The 19,564-nt window shown below is 38.2% G+C and overlaps 1 non-coding gene across 1 annotated transcript; it reads right to left on the reverse strand.

Annotated features, from left to right (window-relative positions):
* Positions 1 to 19,015: 19,015 nt before the first annotated feature.
* TRNAA-AGC (transfer RNA alanine (anticodon AGC)) lies at positions 19,016 to 19,088 on the reverse strand. The gene has a single exon. It is a non-coding gene; the product is annotated as a tRNA-Ala (tRNA).
* Between the last annotated feature and the right edge of the window lie 476 nt (positions 19,089 to 19,564).

Raw genomic sequence — 19,564 nt, forward strand, 5'->3', positions numbered from 1 at the left:
TTCGCTCTCTTAGGGTTTTTGCCTTAAGGGAGCACTTTGAGTCTCTGGGGGAGGTGTTCTCCGGCACGGCCCGCTGAGGGGCTTTGTCGGTGAATTATTTTCCTCGGAATTTGAGCGGTTCTGCTCGGTAATCGAGTTTCACTGAGTAGAACCAACGCTGAGATTTGGACGGTCTTTCGCCCACGAATGAGTGGCCTAGAGATCGTCCGATATTTTTGAGATTGAACCTTTACTTACATAGTCGATTGATTTTATATGAGATGCCCATATAGGGTAACGGATAGCAATGCTGAACCAATGAAGTTTAACTGAGGTTCGGCTGTTGCTGTTATCCTGGGTAAATGAGTTCGCTCTCTTAGGTTTTGCCCTAAGGGAGCACTTTGAGTCTCCGGGGAAAGTGTTCTCCGGCACGGCCCGCTGAGGGGTACTTGCCGGTGAATTATTTTCCTCGGAATGTGAGCGGTTCTGCTCGGTAATCGAGTTTCACTGAGTAGAACCAACGCTGAGATTTGGACGGTCTTTCGCCCACGAATGAGTGGCCTAGAGATCGTCCGATATTTTTGAGATATCACCTTTACTTACACATACGGTGATTGATTCATTCAATCCAATACCCTTGGAGGGTAATGGATAATGGATAGCAATGCTGTAGCTAATGAAGCTCTAACTGAGGCACGGCTATTGCTGTTACCCTCCTGCCATGATCAGAGCTTTAATAATAGCTCAATAACCTTATCCCTACACTGTCCGCTACAGATAACGCGGAATATGAAAAGCATTCTTGCTTCGCCCCTTTAAGCCAGTCCTTATAAGGACTATAAGGACTACGTAAAGTTGATACTGATAAAGACTGTGGATTTGGTTTCCGGGAAAACCACTTCACAGAACATCAGCTTCAGTTGGAAGCTGCACGCAGGGGCGATCGTCCTGGACATTGACAAAGCATTCGATAAAATAAAACATGGTTCTTCTTTTCAACTCCTGCAGGCCAAATTCCACTAGGACTGATCAAATTTGCCAAATTGTTCCTTAATGAAGCTACAGGGAAAATTAGATCGTCTGAATGCATATCACTGCAGGCGTTCCCAGAGCCCCTGCTATCAGCTTTGTATTTTAATATCTACAGTATGTAGCTGACATCCCATGCAGAGCTGCCAACACAATGGCCCTATACGTAGATGATACTGCAATAATTGTTCGCTCTTTGCAATCTACTTTGGCAACCGAAAACCTGTAAAACACAATCTTAACAAAGGTTCAAAAAATGACGAATTGATGACATTGCAGACAAGAGCACCGCAGTGCTATTCACAATAAGATGGATGTCCTCGGAGGGCGAAGTTGTCATATCTGGCACTCTCATTCCATGGCAACCAGCAGCCAAATACTTAGGATTACAACTAGTTAAAATGGTTCGCTTTACAACTCATATCGATCATGTCTGTTCAAAAGCAAATAGAGCAGCTATACCCGTTACTGAATCGTGGTAACCGGAACTTAAACTGTTGCTATACAAGACGCTGATCAGGCCAGTCCTGATGTATGGTTCACCCGCATGGAGTCACCCGCGGGTTCAAACTCGTTAACTAACTACAGACAATCCAAAACAAATGTTTATGAAAAGCGTGTAACATACTATGGCTCGTAAGAAACATTCCGCTCTACCAAGAAGCCATCCCTGAAATCGAAATTTTCATACGAAAAGGCTGAAAAAAAAAACTTTGCAAATACTGCTATCCACTAGTTCGCCAAGCAGTAGACTACAAAGAGAATGATCCTGCAGAACACAAGCATCCCCCAAACCATAGTGAACAGGTAAATTTTTAAAACGCACTGCCAGAAACCCAAATTGGGAGAAGCAAAGGCTAAATAATATTGCAAGCCTGTTAATCTACCACCAAGCGGTACACTAAAACAAATACATCCCACAAAACCAAACCCAACAAGTGGTTTTTTACTTATAAAAAAGAAAAAAAAATCTTAAATGTTTCTTACTGAAACTAAAGGAGGTTTCTATAAAACCTAGCTTATAAAATTGCTTGGTATCTTTAACACATATATATATATATATATAAATATATGTTAAATATATATATATATATATATATATATATATATATACAGTATATATATATATATATATATATATATATATATATATATATATATATATATATATATATATATATATATATATATATATATATATATATATATATATATATATATATATATATATATATAAGGATATAACATATATATATATAACATATATATATATAACATATATATATATATGTTATATATATATATATATATATATATATATATAACATGGATTCCTTTCACTCTATTTTTTCTTTCTTTCTGCTAATAGCTAGGCTTAAGCTACAGGATTTGCTGGTAAGACTTGTTCTTACGGGATTTCTCTCTTTGCTTGTAGAACCTTTTTCTGTCCTACGGTATTTTTACTAATCTACCACCGCGATCCTACTCTTCCCTAGATCCTATATCTTTTTTTTTTTTGGCCGTGGCCAAACCTAAGACTGACATGTCTTCACTACTTCCTAGGGTGAGAACGGTCGGTTTTCAAACTGACCCATCCCTAAACAAAAGACATATCTGCAAAGCACTTTGTGAGGCAGTAGGTTCCGAAAACATTTACGGGTTTACCCCCTTTGGGGCAGGGAGATACCAGGTAGTGGTAAAAAACACCACAACTAGGGACAAACTGCTGGAGGGTTTTAAATGTAATGACGTAGAAATCACTCCGTTCTTAGTGGGAAGCCTGTTAAGAACGGTAAAAATTGACAGGTTCCCCCTCGAATATATAGAAAATAGCGACGACGTCATCCACAAGACATTCGCTAAATGGGGCACAATTAAGAACATTAAACGAGGCACTGATGTCGACTACCCGGATTGGAAATCAGGAGTGGTCATCTTCACAATGGAGATGAAAACTCCTGTTCCGAACTTTGTCACCATCGGCTCCGAAAAAGTCATGGTAAACTACCCAGGTGTCACAAAGCAATGCTACAGGTGTGGCTCCCACGAACACCTGGGAGCAGAGTGTGCCAAGGCCAAGTGCAGCAATTGTGGCGAATCTGGCCATTCCCTACCACATTGCACCAACCCCTGCAAGAAATGCCACCAAAAAGACCACAGTTACAATGTGTGTCAACACAGAACAGCAGCAGAACGAATGGGGGGTGCGATACAAACACTTCCCGTTCCTCCCCCCCTTAGCTCTGACAACACAGAACCACCAAAAATACCCACCCCGACCCCGCCACCGATATCAACAGCCCAACCCAAACGTGGCAAACAAGAGGGGTTCAAACAAGTATCACTGGGTAAAACCAAAAAGTACAGAAGCCAAAATTCAACAGCCAGCGTTCCCCCCACCACCACGAACGCAGATACAACCACAGCATCTGCCATAGAGGAAATGGACACCTCTACAGCAAAACGTCAAACGGAACAGGTAGAAGACGAACAAGCTTCGTTTAAAAGGTTGCCTATGGGCGGAAACCCTACTACCCTCCCCACGACAGGAACAGAATCCACCCCAGCACCATTCCCTAAAATAATTCCAGGGGGAGCTACTATTCTCCACCACGTCCAAAAAGACCAGGACGGGTTCGAAAGAATCCACAACGCCATAGAGAAAAACGGCGAGCCACACTTCTATGCCCACTACACAAAGGGTTCATCAAAACCCTGTGTTGGCTTGGAATGGGACAAACTTGCCGTGCCAGATATTCTAAATGAGGAACAAAACTCCTTTAGGAACTCCATTCTAGCCGCCAATATGGGCTTACACGACAGCGACATCACAGCGCTATACCAAGCACTAATCAAGATAGTTACCGAAGAGACACTAAAATTCTAATTGTCCCTCCCTATAACTACACCACTAAAATGAACAACACTTTTCGCGTCGCCACTCTCAACATTAACGGTCTGCGCTCCGTCAACGCACAACGCGCTGTTTGGAGCCTAATCTTACTGCATGAGGCTCATGTACTCTTTCTTCAGGAGACGCATTTTTATCAGTACTGGGACATAGAAAACTTCTCCAGAAGCTTCCCCGTTCAGAGCTTCTGGTGTTTCGGAGAGCGCTGTGCGAGGGAGGTGGGAATCCTTATTCGTCAGCCTATTCTAGGCGGGTTTTTCAATGTACAGAAAGATGCCGCAGGACGTCTAGTCTCTATAGACTGGAAGTTTGGAGGTAGAGTCATCCGCTTCCTTAATGTATATGCCCCCAACAATGCCCACCAGAGAAACGGGTTCTTCATGTCCCTAGAACCCTATTTACACGGGGTTCAGTATATCATCGCCGGGGGGGACTGGAACTGCATCGCTGACGTAAGACTTGACAAAGTTGGTGGCAACATCAACTCCGGTACCGGTGGCTCAAGGGAACTGCAACTCTGCTGTGATAATGTCGACCTCATCGACATCTGGAGGGAACATAATCCAGACACAGTGGGTACCACATGGGCGAGAGGAGGAGTCGCAAAGCGACTAGACCGCCTTTATATTTCCAGGAACCTTGGGCCACAAGTTATCTCGGTCAGGCATATAGCGGTTGGTAGCTCGATAACAGACCATGAAATGGTTCTGATGAACATCGAACTACCCGAGGTCGTAGAAACATCGAGAGGACCCTGGAAAATGCCTCCAAGCTTCCCCAAAATTTATAGCAAGGATTTGCAGCTGCTATGCGAAGGAAGGAAAAGGGCCCACTGGGACTGGGACGCGTGGGCCCAGTTCAAAACCGAGGCAAAAGAGCTCTTCCAAAACATCTCCAGAGAAAGAGCTCACGCGCAAAGGAAAAAAATGAGAGAGCTGTACCGAGAGCTAGGGTGGTACCGGGCTAACCAGAGAAACGGTATTCCTAGCGATTCGCTTATTAAAGCCGTGGAAATCGAACTCGAGGCACTTCGACGAAAAAAAGTCGCCGAGCTCGATTTTCGCACCAGATTGTTTCTCCGGCAGGCGGAAACACCTTCGGCCGCTTTTTATAACCGGCAGCGCATAGCAGCACAAGATGAGAAAGCGGTTCGGCAAATTCATGCTAACGGGCAAACACTCACAACCACGGGAGACATCCTGCGGCAATTTTCCCAGCATTACACGAGAACCTATTCCGACGAAGCTGAGGAGACAGGCGACTTCGGAGTGTGGAACATTGACAACATGCCTGAACACCTCAGAACTCTTCAAAAGAGACCAATCACTTCGGAAGAGGTTACTCGAGCCTATAAACAGCTTAAGCTACGGAAAACCCCTGGCCTGGATGGGCTAGGCGTTGAGCTCTATCGCTCAGCCTGGAACTTCATCTTGCCTATCCTGGTCTCACTATTCAACAGCTTCCTATTCACTGGTGACGTGCCTGCTGACTTCGTTAGCGGGTACACAATTTTCATCCCCAAGAAAGGGAGAGACCTAAATAGCATGGGTAGCTGGAGGCCCATTTCCTTGACTAACACAGACTACAAATTATTCGCAAGAGTGATTTGTAACCGTCTGAAGTTGGGCATTGGGAATGTGCTAACCAGCACTCAAGTATACGGAGTTCCGGGAAGATCGATGGCACTCAACCTCTTCCTGATAAGAGACCTTCTTCGCTTTGTGACGAACAAGGAACTCCCACTTGCACTCGTATCAGTAGACTTAGATAAAGCGTTCGATAGTGCAAAGCACAACTTCCTGCACTATATCCTAGAGAAAGTCGGAATGGCGGCCTGCGTAAGGGAAGCAATCAAAAGCATGTACGGTAAAACAACAACGCACATTGCGATTAATGGGTTTCTTTCAGAACCCATTTCCATACGCAGAGGGGTTCGGCAAGGCTGCCCCCTTAGCCCCCTTCTTTTCTCTTTAGTACTAGAGCCTCTTCTAAAAAAAATTGATGAGACGCGCGCAGTAAGAGGAACACCGCTGCCCTTAGGCTCCAAACAGAGCAAAACTGTCGCATATGCCGATGACATTGTCGGAACCCTTAGGGATTCCGAATCGATTTACATCTTCTTCGGCCTACTGCGAGAGTTCAGCGTGCTCAGTGGTCTTCACACCAACCCAGAAAAAACAAGAATCAAAATTTATGGGAAATTCGACCCTGCCAGTTTTCCGTATGATCTGAAACCCACAACCGGCCCATTAACAATACTAGGAATTCCCTTCCTAGAGACCCCAGTGTTGCAAACACAACACTTAATAGAAATGTGTTGCGAAAAACTAAAACCCTTCAGTCCCAACTACCTATCATTCGAAGGTAGAGCAACAGTTATCAAAACAGTCCTAAAACCGATGTTACTGCACACCATTAACCTCACAAACATAACAGACACACAAGACAACGCCATTCACAAACATATCACTAATTTTTTCTGGAACAACAGGAAACACGAGGTGCGCAGGGCATTTCTCCATCTTCCCCCCACACAAGGGGGATTCGCCCTGCCAATCCTCAAATACTGCACCTAACCAACGCTGCTCAGACCATACGGAAAGCACTGGCATCAAATCACCCTTCCGGCAATCTGATGAAATACTTCTTAGGATTTTTCCTACCCTACTTCGGGATCACTGGCCACGCCGGACCATGTGCAGAGACGGTGCCTGAGTGGTACTACACAATATGTAAACTTTTTAAAAAATTGGCAACGGATGGAGTTCGAGTGCTTCAGCTCAGCCCAAACAAGCTGTACTGGAAAATTTTTGACAGCTTTGACTGGGAAAAACCCGATCTGGGCACAAACGAAGAGGTGCTGTTCACCAACATAAAAAACAGCTGGGGGCAACCATTTCACCGGGACTTAGCCTGGAGAATCGCCTACGGCAGACTCCCGGTGAAACTCGTAAAATCAGCTTACAACCCGCGACCATGCAACCCCTTCTGCGACGTCTGCGGTGCGATAGAAACCGTAGGGCACCTCTTCTTTCACTGCCCGCCAGCACAGCGTGTTTGGCACAGACTGGCTGAGGTGCTTGCGATCCCAGCGCTCACATTCCCCGAAATAGTCTTTCTACAGTTTCCTCCCCCAGTAACCAAAAACAAGAAACACCTGATTTTCCTAATAAATGTGATTAAGCACCACATTTGGAAAACCAGGAAAAAACACCTTCTTAACGAGGGGGATCGCATCTATCTCCGTGTTAAGAACTGCCTCTCAGCCTACCTCCGCCGCTTCCTGGAGCAGGAAAGGTACTTACGGGGAGAAGAGCGGTTCCTGAGGAGATGGTGTGATCCACCAACCATCTGCCAGATCATACAGGGGGGAATCCGGTTGTGTCTGCACCTATAACACCTTCAAGTTGTAGGTGTTGACGCTATCTCGATCTTCTTTCCTGATCAGCGTTTAACCCACAGGTAGGTCTAGTCCTTTCACAGTTGAAAGTTTTTCTGTCCCCAGGTTGGGGTTGACCTGAACAAACCCGGACTGCGAAGGCCAACATCGAGGTGGTCCCAAGCCCTTTTCAGGGCGGGGTCTTCCGGGCCAGGTCATCTCCCTTCTTTTCCTGGTTATACTGTTCTGGGTTTGCTCGGCAAACTCATTCCTCTATAGAATTGTCTTCCACATAGTCTTTAGATTTATTTACACTTGTTAAATTTGCTTAGTCTCTCCTTTTTTTTTCCTTTTCAGGATTTTTCCTTTTTAAAAGTGAAAAATCAACGACCGTTTTAGAAGCACCCCTGGGGGGTCAACAGCTAAAACAGGTCAGCTGAGGCCTCTTTCATCTACTCTACTACTATGCACTCTATCTTTATTTCCTCTCCTACTATCTGCTGAATCTCAGCCTATCTTACTCCACAGGCCAATGATGAGATACGTTGAACTCACAATATATATATATATATATATATATATATATATATATATATTATATTATGTAGAAAGTATTTTTACCTTGGGTATAAATATATATATATTATGTAGAAAGTATTTTTACCTTGGGTATAAATATGTTAAAGATACCAAGCAATTTTAAACCTGGTTTTACTCCATTTCCCAAGTAAGCAAACGGACTAAGAGTCAAGTTTGCGCCTGCAATTGATGCAAGTCTAACTGATCCCACAGGTAGTGCAGGACCAGGGCAACTCGTGGCAAAGGTGGAACAAGCTCCGATCACTAATCTTAATATTTACCTTTAATGCCAAAACACATCTCCACGAAGGGGATGTATGATGTTTTGTATTAAAGGCAAGGGGCCACTACCCAGACCGGTTTCGACCTTTATTGAGGTCTCGTCAGTGGGAGCTAGGCTAGACATAGAAATACCAAGATTTAGTAATACAGAGCTTGTAAGTATTTCACCAAACCAAGTTACCATAAGGTGTTTTAACCTTATTAAATAAAAAATCTCTGGAGGAGATATATAAATGTAGAAAGTATTTTTACCTTGGGTATAAATATGTTAAAGATACCAAGTAATTTTAAACCTGGTTTTACTCCATTTCCCAAGTAAGCAAACGGACTAAGAGTCAAGTTTGCGCCTGCAATTGATGCAAGTCTAACTGATCCCACAGGTAGTGCAGGAGCAGGGCAACTCGTGGCAAAGGTGGAACAAGCTCCGATCACTAATCTCCAAGATTTGTTTTGTATCATACATCTCCAAGATTTGTTTTGTATCATACATCTCCAAGAAGGGGATGTATGATACAAAACATCATACATCCCCTTCTTGGAGATGTGTTTTGGCATTAAGGGTAAATATTAAGATTAGTGATCGGAGCTTGTTCCACCTTTGCCACGAGTTGCCCTGGTCCTGCACTACCTGTGGGATCAGTTAGACTTGCATCAATTGCAGGCGCAAACTTGACTCTTAGTCCGTTTGCTTACTTGGGAAATGGAGTAAAACCAGGTTTAAAATTGCTTGGTATCTTTAACATATATATATATATATATATATATATATATATATATATATATATATATATATATATATATATGTATATATATATATATATATGTATATATATGTATATATATATATATATATATATATATATATATATATATATATATATATATATATATATGTATATATATATATGTATATATATATGTATATATATATACATATATACATATATATTATATATACATATATATATATATATATATATATATATATATAATAATAATATAATATAAGAGTTTTTACTAACTTTCTTATTTTAATTTGTTCCTATCAATATCTTTTGTTTTCCATTGGAGCCATACTTTGACCGCTAATCTAGTAGACAATGCCGTGAGGTTACATTATTTAACTCCGTTTTTGTATTTGTTTGAGTTATTTTTTAGTTTGCGTCGAATGACTGCTTCAAGCTCCCTCTATAGTGGCCCAGGTGTTTCACTCCAAGTGCCTGTCATTGTATTCCGAATAAAACTAGATCTCTTTGATCCTAGTAAACTAGTTATTTTGCACTTGATGATATTGATTCGTTTAGTTCGTGTTCAGCATAAACCTTAGGTTAGTTTCGCATGCTTGTAATCTTTTACTTTGATGTGCATGGATGTTATTTAATCCACATGGCTGATCACACAGCTTATCAGCCTTATTCTCAGTTTGCATTGCGGATCACTGATGTGGCTACTTCACTTCAAACAAGAGTTTGAAGTGAAGTAAATAACAATCACACAGGTAAATGCAATCGATGCTTGGACTCTACGTCGATGCCAATATGAAACGAACTGGCCAAACAATCATCTTCGAAGCAAACTAAGCATAATGTCAACTTTTCTTGAACAGGAAAGTGGAAGGAATGTGTCTTGGTTTTCTGAATGGCGTGAATTTTGTTTTGTTTTAGTTTAGTTGTATGAAGTTATTTGCAAACCATTTGGCGACTACATTCATATCTTGATGTACGTTTCTGTAGTGGAAGATGACTGATGTCATCCATGTGAATGTTAAACAGGTCCGGGAAAAGAATTACGCTTCTTTCTGAATACCCCCCCCCTTTTGTTTCGGATTCAATCTTGCCTTCTGTTTTGTACTTCGTTGCTGGACTATAAAAACAACGAATTAAAAATATACAAAACATAAATAAAGTAATAAAAACTAGGAAAAAAATCGTAACCGGCCGGCTGTTTGAACCCTACGTTTACCCTACATGAACCAGATTGGTTCATGTCTGGTTCATGTCCTCATGTTCATGTTCTGGTTCAAATCCATAAAGACTATGGGTTTGGTTTCCGGGATAACCACTCCACAGAACATCGGGAATAAACAGATAACATATATTGCTTGTAGTGTGTGTGTGTGTGTGTGTGTGATGCATCTAGATAGCCGTATTTTCGTTGGGGAGATTAGCCACAGTGGGCTAAATTTTAGTTTATTTCCGCACCTTACACTCCCAAAAGAGCTCTTTCTTTCCAGGAATGAATACTGTGACGAGAATACACCGAAATGTTGATAACTAGACGCACCGAAAAGGAAATCACCGTCAACAGAGTATAATTACTGCTTTCATCTCGGAAAGAACGAAATTTTTATAAGCATAGCACCTTCTTTAGTTAGATAACACTTAACAGGATAAAACCTAAGAAAATGGAAAGAAAAAAATAGATGTGTTAGGTTTTTTCATGTTAGTATTTTGTTGGTATTATAGTATGAGATGGCTCCATCTCATGTTAGTAGTATTTAGTATTTTTAATGTTAAGTATGTATATATATATATATATATATATACCTCAAGGGCTCACTCTAGTGAGTATGGGCATGGCGAACCCGAGGCACCTGAAGCTGGACCACGCCTTACTTCATGTAATATATATCTGTTATATTATGTAGACTGGTGCCTACTCTTCTTTCCCTCTGTATTCTTTTCACCTTGCTCCTTCCCCCCCCCCCCCAATGCTATTAGTGTATTCGAGGGATAGGGGTGATTCTGTCCTATTTACCTATTTTTTTATCTCATACACCTGCGCACCCCCAGTTAAAAATGGTGAAGACAAATCAGAAGACTATACCGCATATACAAGAGGCCAATAAAGCTGCAAGGGATATTCCTACTGGAACTATTGGGCAAACGAATCAACTTATGTACTCAATAGCCTACGTCCTAACATCTGAATTAGGATATAAGATTAGTGAACCCAAAAGCAGTAAGGCTCAGGAGCCAAAATGGAAGCATCGATTGGAGAATAAAATTCTTAAACTCAGAGCAGACGTGAGCAATTTGAAAAACCTTAAGGAAAAGTAGCTGAAAAACACAAAAATCCGAAATAACCTCATAAAGAGATATAATACTGGAACAGGACCTATTGATGAAATATTAGAGGAAGTGAAGCAAAAAATAGTTGCAGTTGCAGCTAAAATAAGAAGATACAGTGCACGCATTGAACAGTACAAGAAAAATTCGATGTTTCGCGCAAATCAGCACCAGTTTTACAAGAAAATTGATTGCTGAAGGAATGATAACTTTAAAGAAAATATAAATATAAATACCAGAGACAAAGAAAATACACTAAAGTTTTGGAAAAATCTATGGGACGCCCCTAAGAGGCAAAATAACAAGGCAAAATGGATTGAACAAATTACGAACAAATCTCAGGAACGAAAAATAGACCAACTGAAAATAACAACTGAAATGGTTCAAAAGCAAGCAAAAAGAATAAAAAATTGGTCAACATCCGGGAAGGATGAATTACATGGCTACTGGTTAAAATATCTAACAGGCTTACATGAAAGACTTGCTAACCAATTTTATGATGTTTTAGAAGGAAAATGCAAAGAAGAGCGGCTCACAGCAGGGAAAACGTTTTTGATCATAAAGGATAAAGAAAAAGGTCCAAACCCAGAAAATTTCCGACCCACAACCTGCCTGCCAACAACTTTTAAGCTACTCACAGGCATACTAGCTGATAAAATATATCAGCTATCTTAAAGCAAATTCTCTTCTCCCAGTTGAACAAAAAAGGTAATAGCAAAAATTCAAGAGGCACAAAAGACTAATTGCTGATTAATAAAATGATTCTTAAAAATTGCAAATGTAGAAAAACCAACCTTCATATGGCTTGGATAGATCATAAAAAAGCATTTGATTTGGTGCCTCATAGTTGGATTTTAAAATGCACAGAACTATTTGGTATTAGCGAAAACGTGCAAAACTTTTTGCAATCCAGCATGAAAAACTGGAAAACAACGTTGGTTATAAATAGAGAAGAAATTGGAGAGGTAAACATAAAAAGGGGCATCTTTCAAGGAGACTCATTATCTCCTCTATTGTTTATATTGTCAATGATCCCCTTAACTAGAATTTTAAATAAAACTGCTCATGGTTATCAAACTGCGCAAAAGAGTGCAAAGATATCTCACCTTTTATACATGGACGATCTGAAGTTGTATGCAAAATCAGAGAATGAACTTGGATCGTTGCTAAACACTGTGCACATATTCAGTCAAGATATATCAATGAATTTTGGCTTAGACAAATGTGCAATTGCTGGAATAACAAGAGGAAAGTTTGAAGGTATGAACAAAATCGAGCTGCTCAATGGTGAAATAATCAAAGCAATAAAATTAGAAGACAGCTACAAATATTTGGGAATTTTAGCATCACAAATTCTGCACAATAAGATCAAATAAAGAACTAGAGTAGAATACATAAGACGATTAAGAAAACTCCTTAAATCAATGCTTAATGCTGGAAATTTGATAAAAGCAAATAATACCTGGGCCATACCTGTTCTGAGATATTCAGTAGGAATTGTTGAATGGACCCAACTAGAGATGGAAGATTATTTCGAAAAACTCGAAATTTAATGACAATGCGCCATGCCCTCAATCCTCGCAGTGACATTGATAGGCTCTATCTAACACGCAAAAAAGGAGATAGAGGATTATTACAAGTGAAGCAAGTTATTGAAGAAGAAAAACGAAATTTAAATGATTATCTGCAGCAAACAACGGAAAATTTTCTAATTGAGGTAAGGAAAGAAGGTTTATTTAAACCCATGGAGACAAAATTGGAATACAAAACCAACTAAGTAAAAGTGAGAACTGAAAGATGGAAAAAATAAGGCATTTCATGGAAAATACCTTCACAGCATAAAAGACAGCGCTGACAGCAACTTGACCTGGCAATGGTTGAGAAATGGAGCACTAAAGAAAGAAACAGAATCGGTAATTTTTGCAGCACAAGAACAGGCTATTAAAACCAACGTCATGAAGGCAAAAATACAAAAAAATTCACGAAGACAGTAAATGTAGATTGTGCAAAGAAAAGGAAGAAACAGTAGACCACATTATAAGTGGATGTAGCAAAATCGCACAAATTGAGTACCGTAAAAGACATGATAACGTAGCTAAGATAATCCACTGGTATTTATGTAAAAAGTATGGGTTTGAGGTATCTAAAGACTACTGGAAGCATAAAGTTCACCAGAAAGTGGTTGAGAATTAAAAGCTAAAATACTCTGGGATTTCAAAATCCAGACTGACAAAAGCTTGGAATGTAACACACCCGATATCACAGTGGTTGAAAAAAGTGAAAACAAGGGTGTTACGTTTATTGAAATATCAGTACCAGGAGATAGTCGGATTGACAACAAGGAAAATGAAAAAATTACAAAATATCGCAATTTGCAAATCGAAGTTGAACGCATCTAGCAAAAGAAAACGAAAGTTGTTCCCATAATAATAGGTGCTTTAGGCGCCATCCCTAAAACATTGAAAAAACATCTAGAAGCACTCGAGTTAGATGGATTAATAATTGGGTAGCTGCAAAAGGCCGCTTTGTTCGGCACAGCTTTCATTTTCAGAAAGTATTTCCACAACTCATAGGCCCTTGGGTAGGGCCCGAATTAGTGGAATATAACCAGCTTTTTCTTAAGACTGAGGAAGCAAATCAAGCTTTGATGAATATTATATATATATATATATATATATATATATATATATATATATATATATATATATATATATATATATATATATATATATATATAATATGTATATATATATATATATATACACACACACACACAAATATATATAATATATATGTGTGTGTGTAGAAATATATATAAAAAGAAAAAAAATCAAAATTCGATGATCTGTTATATTCACAATGAATAATGTCAAATGATTTTTTTTAATGCGAAGAAGACTTCTCAGATTTATTTGTTTTAGGGTACCTGAGATGGTTAAATCACGTGCAATTTCACTTAAAGTTAGAACCGTTTTTTCAATTTTCTTTTTTTTTTCTTCAAATTGCCACCCTGTGAACTTTTTCCTAGTGCACTCTCAACAATCAAAGCAGTCAAAATTCAGAAAAAGTTAGAACATGTAACTTAAAATATTAAAATATAAAAAATAATAATAATAATAAAAACATGCTTTATTGGTTTTAAAAATTCGATAACGGAATGAAAAACCAGAGTTTCCGGGAGAAAAAAAAAAAAAAAAAAACCTACCTCCTTATCAAACTGGCTAACTTACCTTTAGTAGACAGAGACCAGATAAAGGTTCCTCACCTCTTGAATTTACGGCTAAAGCAGGTAAGCTATGCGGCAGGTATATTATGTATGATACTTCTCTGTTTGTTGATTTATCTCTTTCAAGATGAAGAAAGTGTTTAAGAACGTGTGAACCTTTAAAATGTTTTAAGTTGCACGAGATTTGAATCTGTAGCTTTGAAATCAAAGGGTATTATCCTGCTAAGCCACAGCTCCTTAAACTAAATATCACAGGTTTGTTACTCTCTGTGTCGTCTCATCAAGTTCCGTTAATAAGTTTACAAACCACAATTAACTTATAAAGTATAACATAATCTTGTTCGTATAAGTAGGCGTTTAATAAATATAGTGAACAAGTTTCTTGAACCTTTAATGGGGGGGGGGGGGTATGTATTCCTGAAGATATAATTTATGAGGAGTTTTATTGGTTGAATAATGAACTTGGAGGGCGGGGGGGATTTGGTTTATCCAAGTTGTAAAGATATTTTAATAAGTAATTAAAAGAGATTTTTCACGAACGAAATTCATTTCAAATTTTCGATTTGAATTATAATTGAAAATATGCAGAGAGGTATAGTGTTTCTTCTTATTATCATTCCTTTCCTGCTCTTTTACCTTGCGGTGTCGAGGATGTCTCTACATTTAACCACTACGGTATCGAGGATAAGGTGGTCAGTCCTATGCCTCCCAGTGCATCCTACGTCTGAGGGTGCCTGTGTTCACGGAACCGGTTTGCCTGTTCTTGGGGACGAAAACCCCGAGTTTCAGGGTGAAAACATTCCCTACCACCGTATGAGACCGACTAACTCACCTTTTGTCGAAAGAGACCAGATCAAGGTTTCTCACATCACTGATGGAATCGAACCCAGATCTTTCCGACCAAAGGACTTCTTCTGTACTGATTAAGAGGCTCGCATAATGTTCGTTGTGTAATTAATTCTTCAAAATCACGAAGTGTTTTGCTCTGATCTCCTGAACGGTTAAACGTGTCCTCAACCGAAGAAAATAAACACTTGTAATAATGTACTCTTAAAACGTCACTCAAAATTAATCGCAAAGAAACGAGACGAAAGAACGCTGTGATATTGGGGAAGCTACCAAGGGCCGCGGTATCAGAAGGGGGCGCCAGTGCCAGGATATTTTAACAGTTGTAGAAATTGACTCTTCAGAAAAAAAGGCGAGGCAAACAGTTTGCCACGTGAGACATTAACCGGGAAACGCCATTATTTCCTTCCTCCCTCCCAACAGAACAGACATACCGTCTTGAGAATGCATGCAGTTAACGAACAAGAAATATCGTGCAGTGCGTGTGTGTGTGTGTGTGTGTGTGTGTTTCGCAGATGGTGGAATGCAGATGACAGACTGAGCAATGTACACAACGGATCGTTTAAGTGCTGCAAAGTGCATAACGATCTCCAGCGACAGATCTAGGTCCAGGTACAAGTCACATGTAGTGGTAATAAAAACAATGTTATAGTAAACAGTAACTTTCTAATTTGCATTAAACAGATTAATGCTTTCTTCAGTGTTCTTATTTCGCTTATCTGTTAAGTTCAGTTGGAGGAAGGATTTGCTATTGTTAATAATAATACCACTTGATGGCACTGACTTGAGAGGATCAAACGGACAATCAATATATACTTACGTTTTTTTTTAATTTTACCGAGTTTTAAATTAATTCATTAAATAGTAATTATGTCAAACATTACTCCCTCTTTCTCGTTGTAGTAATAATCTCACTGAAGAAAATCTGATTAGGGTTTAAGAGCCACAGTCCGATTGTTTATAATTCAGAAGAAAAAGGGAAAGAGAGAGTGTGGGGTTCATTGTTTATGTAATCATTTAGGCATGCGCTAATTACAACTTTACTGGAGCTTTCAAGGGCACCCACTCATATATAGGAAAAGTATTTTGCTGTTGTTAGCATGTGTGGATTTGAATTGGGAGAACGAATGACTGGAGGTAAATTGACTCGGAAAACGAAAGGGATACCTGAATTTCTGGATTGTGGGAGAAGGGGGAGACGGTGACAAGAGAAATTTTCAACTGTGACAAATGAGGGGAATTTACAACTGTCCAAAGTAGAGAACGTATCATAAAGATTTGAATATCGCTGTACTGCATCCAGAAAAATGTTCAGCGTCACAGTGCGTGTCAATCTCAACTGGCAATATCTGCCGTCTATTTCTAAACATTATAAAAACTGACTCAACAGAAGTTTTCTCGTCTGACTAACTAGTCAGATATTCTAATCTTCTGTCAGATGGAATATGCCATTTATTTGCTGGACAAATAAATGTTGCGTGTGTCAGCATTTTGTTCGTATTATTGTGCAGGTCTTGAAACATCTCATGTGTTATAAAGAGGGTTTCTTGTCGCGAGAATTTCCCTGCGAACGAAATTTCCAATTTTTTTAATGATATTTATTGTCCAAGAAAAACAGCTCGAGATCATTCATAAATTTCAATATGCAAATTCAAAACATAAAATGTCTTTAATTTATTATAATTTCTATTTTAGTGTAATCAGCATTTTGTCATAGAGAATACAGACAATGATTATAATTTCGAGTAGGTTCGTTCCCCTGTTATCAGATGTTTCGTTAGTTTACTAACGAGAAAAAAAAATCATTACCTTTTAGAAATGCAAAAATGGAATAACTGAGTGCAGTTATTATAACTGAGTCAAGTTATTAATAACCGAGTCAAGGCAGATTCCACGTAAACGTTTGAACACTACTGGATTGATAAGGCATTTAGAAGGCGTGCATGAATCGCATTTTAAAAAAAAAAGATTGAGCGTTCTTTATTCTGAACTTCATATACGAAATCTTCAAATCTAAAAAAGTGTTTTGGCTGATCAGTGAATTTTAAACTTTTGGGGAACAAGAAAATTTAGCGAGATTGTGATCTAGATTGATCGCATAAGATGGAGTCTCATTCCGAACAACTGCCGTTACTCGTTTCATACGCGAATCGATTTCAAAGCGGAATTTCGAATTGACAAAGAATTGGTCGGATATGTTGAAGTTCATTTTGGACTTCAGTGTGCATGAAAAAGAAGAGCAAGTGTCAAAAAAAAAAAAAAAGAGTTAATTTTGTATTGGTATTGGATATAAAACAAATTCATTATTGTTGTTCATTCAGATAATGCAATTTAAAGAAAATAATAATAAAAAAAGGATTAGTTTTTATATAGTCGAAAAAAATGTTCGTAAATATTGCCTCACTAATGCAAGAATTTCGAATATTTCCGGGGAAAAAAACTGTTTGCTAAAATAAAATGGTAAACGATGTAATAAATTTCATATAATAAAATTATTGTTTTTTTTTTAATGAATGAATGTTCATTCATTCATTTAAAAAAAATTATATATATATATATATATATATATATATATATATATATATATATATATATATATATATATATATATATATATATATATATAAAAATAAATCTTCTTTGATTGGCGTTTTGTATTTGCTTGGATTGGCTTCATTTCTTATTGTTAAAGGTAGTGTAGTGAATATTTTTGTCGCTAAATAATTATAATATTTGTGCGTTGCTTCTTTATTTCCTTTAGGAACTATATATTTCGTATACGTTGTCGTTTTTAATGAATAGAAGTACCCTATATGCGTATAAATATCGAAGGGGTAGTATGTTTAGCATGGTGTATTTATTACGCATTGCAGTATCCTTGTATTTGTTTCTAGTTAAATTTGAATTACTTTATTCTGAGTCGAGACTAAAGGTTTCAGAGTAGTGCGATAGATTCCTCCCCAACTTAATATACCATATTGTAATGTGCTTTGAATCCAGGCAGAATATAATATTTTTTTATCATATTTAAATTTAAGAATCTATTTAGGTAGTAAAGTCTTTTTAACATAATACTTAATTTATTTACTGCATCGGTAATTTGCCGTTTCCAGATTAAATTACTATCAGTTTTTAATCCCAAGTAAGTTATTGCACTAACTTTTTCTATTTCCTCACAGCTGCAATTTGAATTTGTCCTGCAATTCCAATCATGCAAAAATAATTGCACTGACGGTTATTTTGCCTATTGTGTTTTGCAAATTAAAATTTACATATTTAGTTTTTGAGACATTCAGACTGAATTTGTTTGACTGGAACCAATTCGTTACTTTTAAAAGATCAGCATTCTCTATGGTTTGCATTTGTTCGGCTGTGTCTGTAGAGTAAATTAGGACCAGAGCATCTGCAAAAGCGTTTATTCTGCTGTTTAGTTAAAGACTACAGAAGTCATTGATATAATTATTAAATAAAGTTGGTCCTAAGACAGATTCACAGTAAACAGTTTTGAAAATGATATAACAACAGTTATAGCATTTTCAAATCTGGGATTCAATTTAGTTTCCCACGATCTCCCACGATCAGTCTTCTGATTGGGTGGTGATTTAATGTGGTAGTAAAAATAATGATGTATATGGTTAACTGTAGCTGTGTAACCTGCAGAAAAATGAAAGAAAATGAACATCAGAGGGAAGAAGACTGCGAGAAAGGAAAAAAATTGGAAGCGCCGGGTATTGATCCCGGTACCTCTCGCATGCTAAGCGAGCGCTCTACCATCTGAGCTACACCCCCTTATAACAGTAATTCTCGAGTATTTCTATTCATTCGCAATTTTTTCACTTTTTATTGTCTTTTTGAATTATTTTTCAGAGTTCTTATTTTATTTATCAATAAAAAGTCAATTAGGCAGTCACTTTGCCGTTGATAATAAAAATATCAGTTGATGTCACTGATTTAAAAACATCAAAAACTATGCTTTTTAATAAATTATTTTTATCAAATTATAAGACGTCTGGTTTTTAATGATTTTTTTTGTTTACCTGAGTTGTAAGTTAGTTTGCTAAATGTAATTCTTCCGTTTCCTAAATGTTATTCCCCTCATTCTCTTATTGTAGTATCAGTCTCATTGATTTTAAAAAAAAATACTTGATTAAGGTTTAAAAGCCACATTCCAAGTGTTTATAATGTAGAAGAAGAAGGGAAATAAGAACCAGAAGAAAAAGACCAGGAAGAGAGAGGGCATATAAAATGCCATTTTGAATTAGGTC

Source organism: Typopeltis vanoorti, chromosome 3 (genome assembly GCF_054136105.1).
Source record: "Typopeltis vanoorti isolate ZY-2024b chromosome 3, IOZ_Tvanoo_1.0, whole genome shotgun sequence".
In the NCBI taxonomy this organism is placed as follows: domain Eukaryota; kingdom Metazoa; phylum Arthropoda; class Arachnida; order Uropygi; family Thelyphonidae; genus Typopeltis; species Typopeltis vanoorti.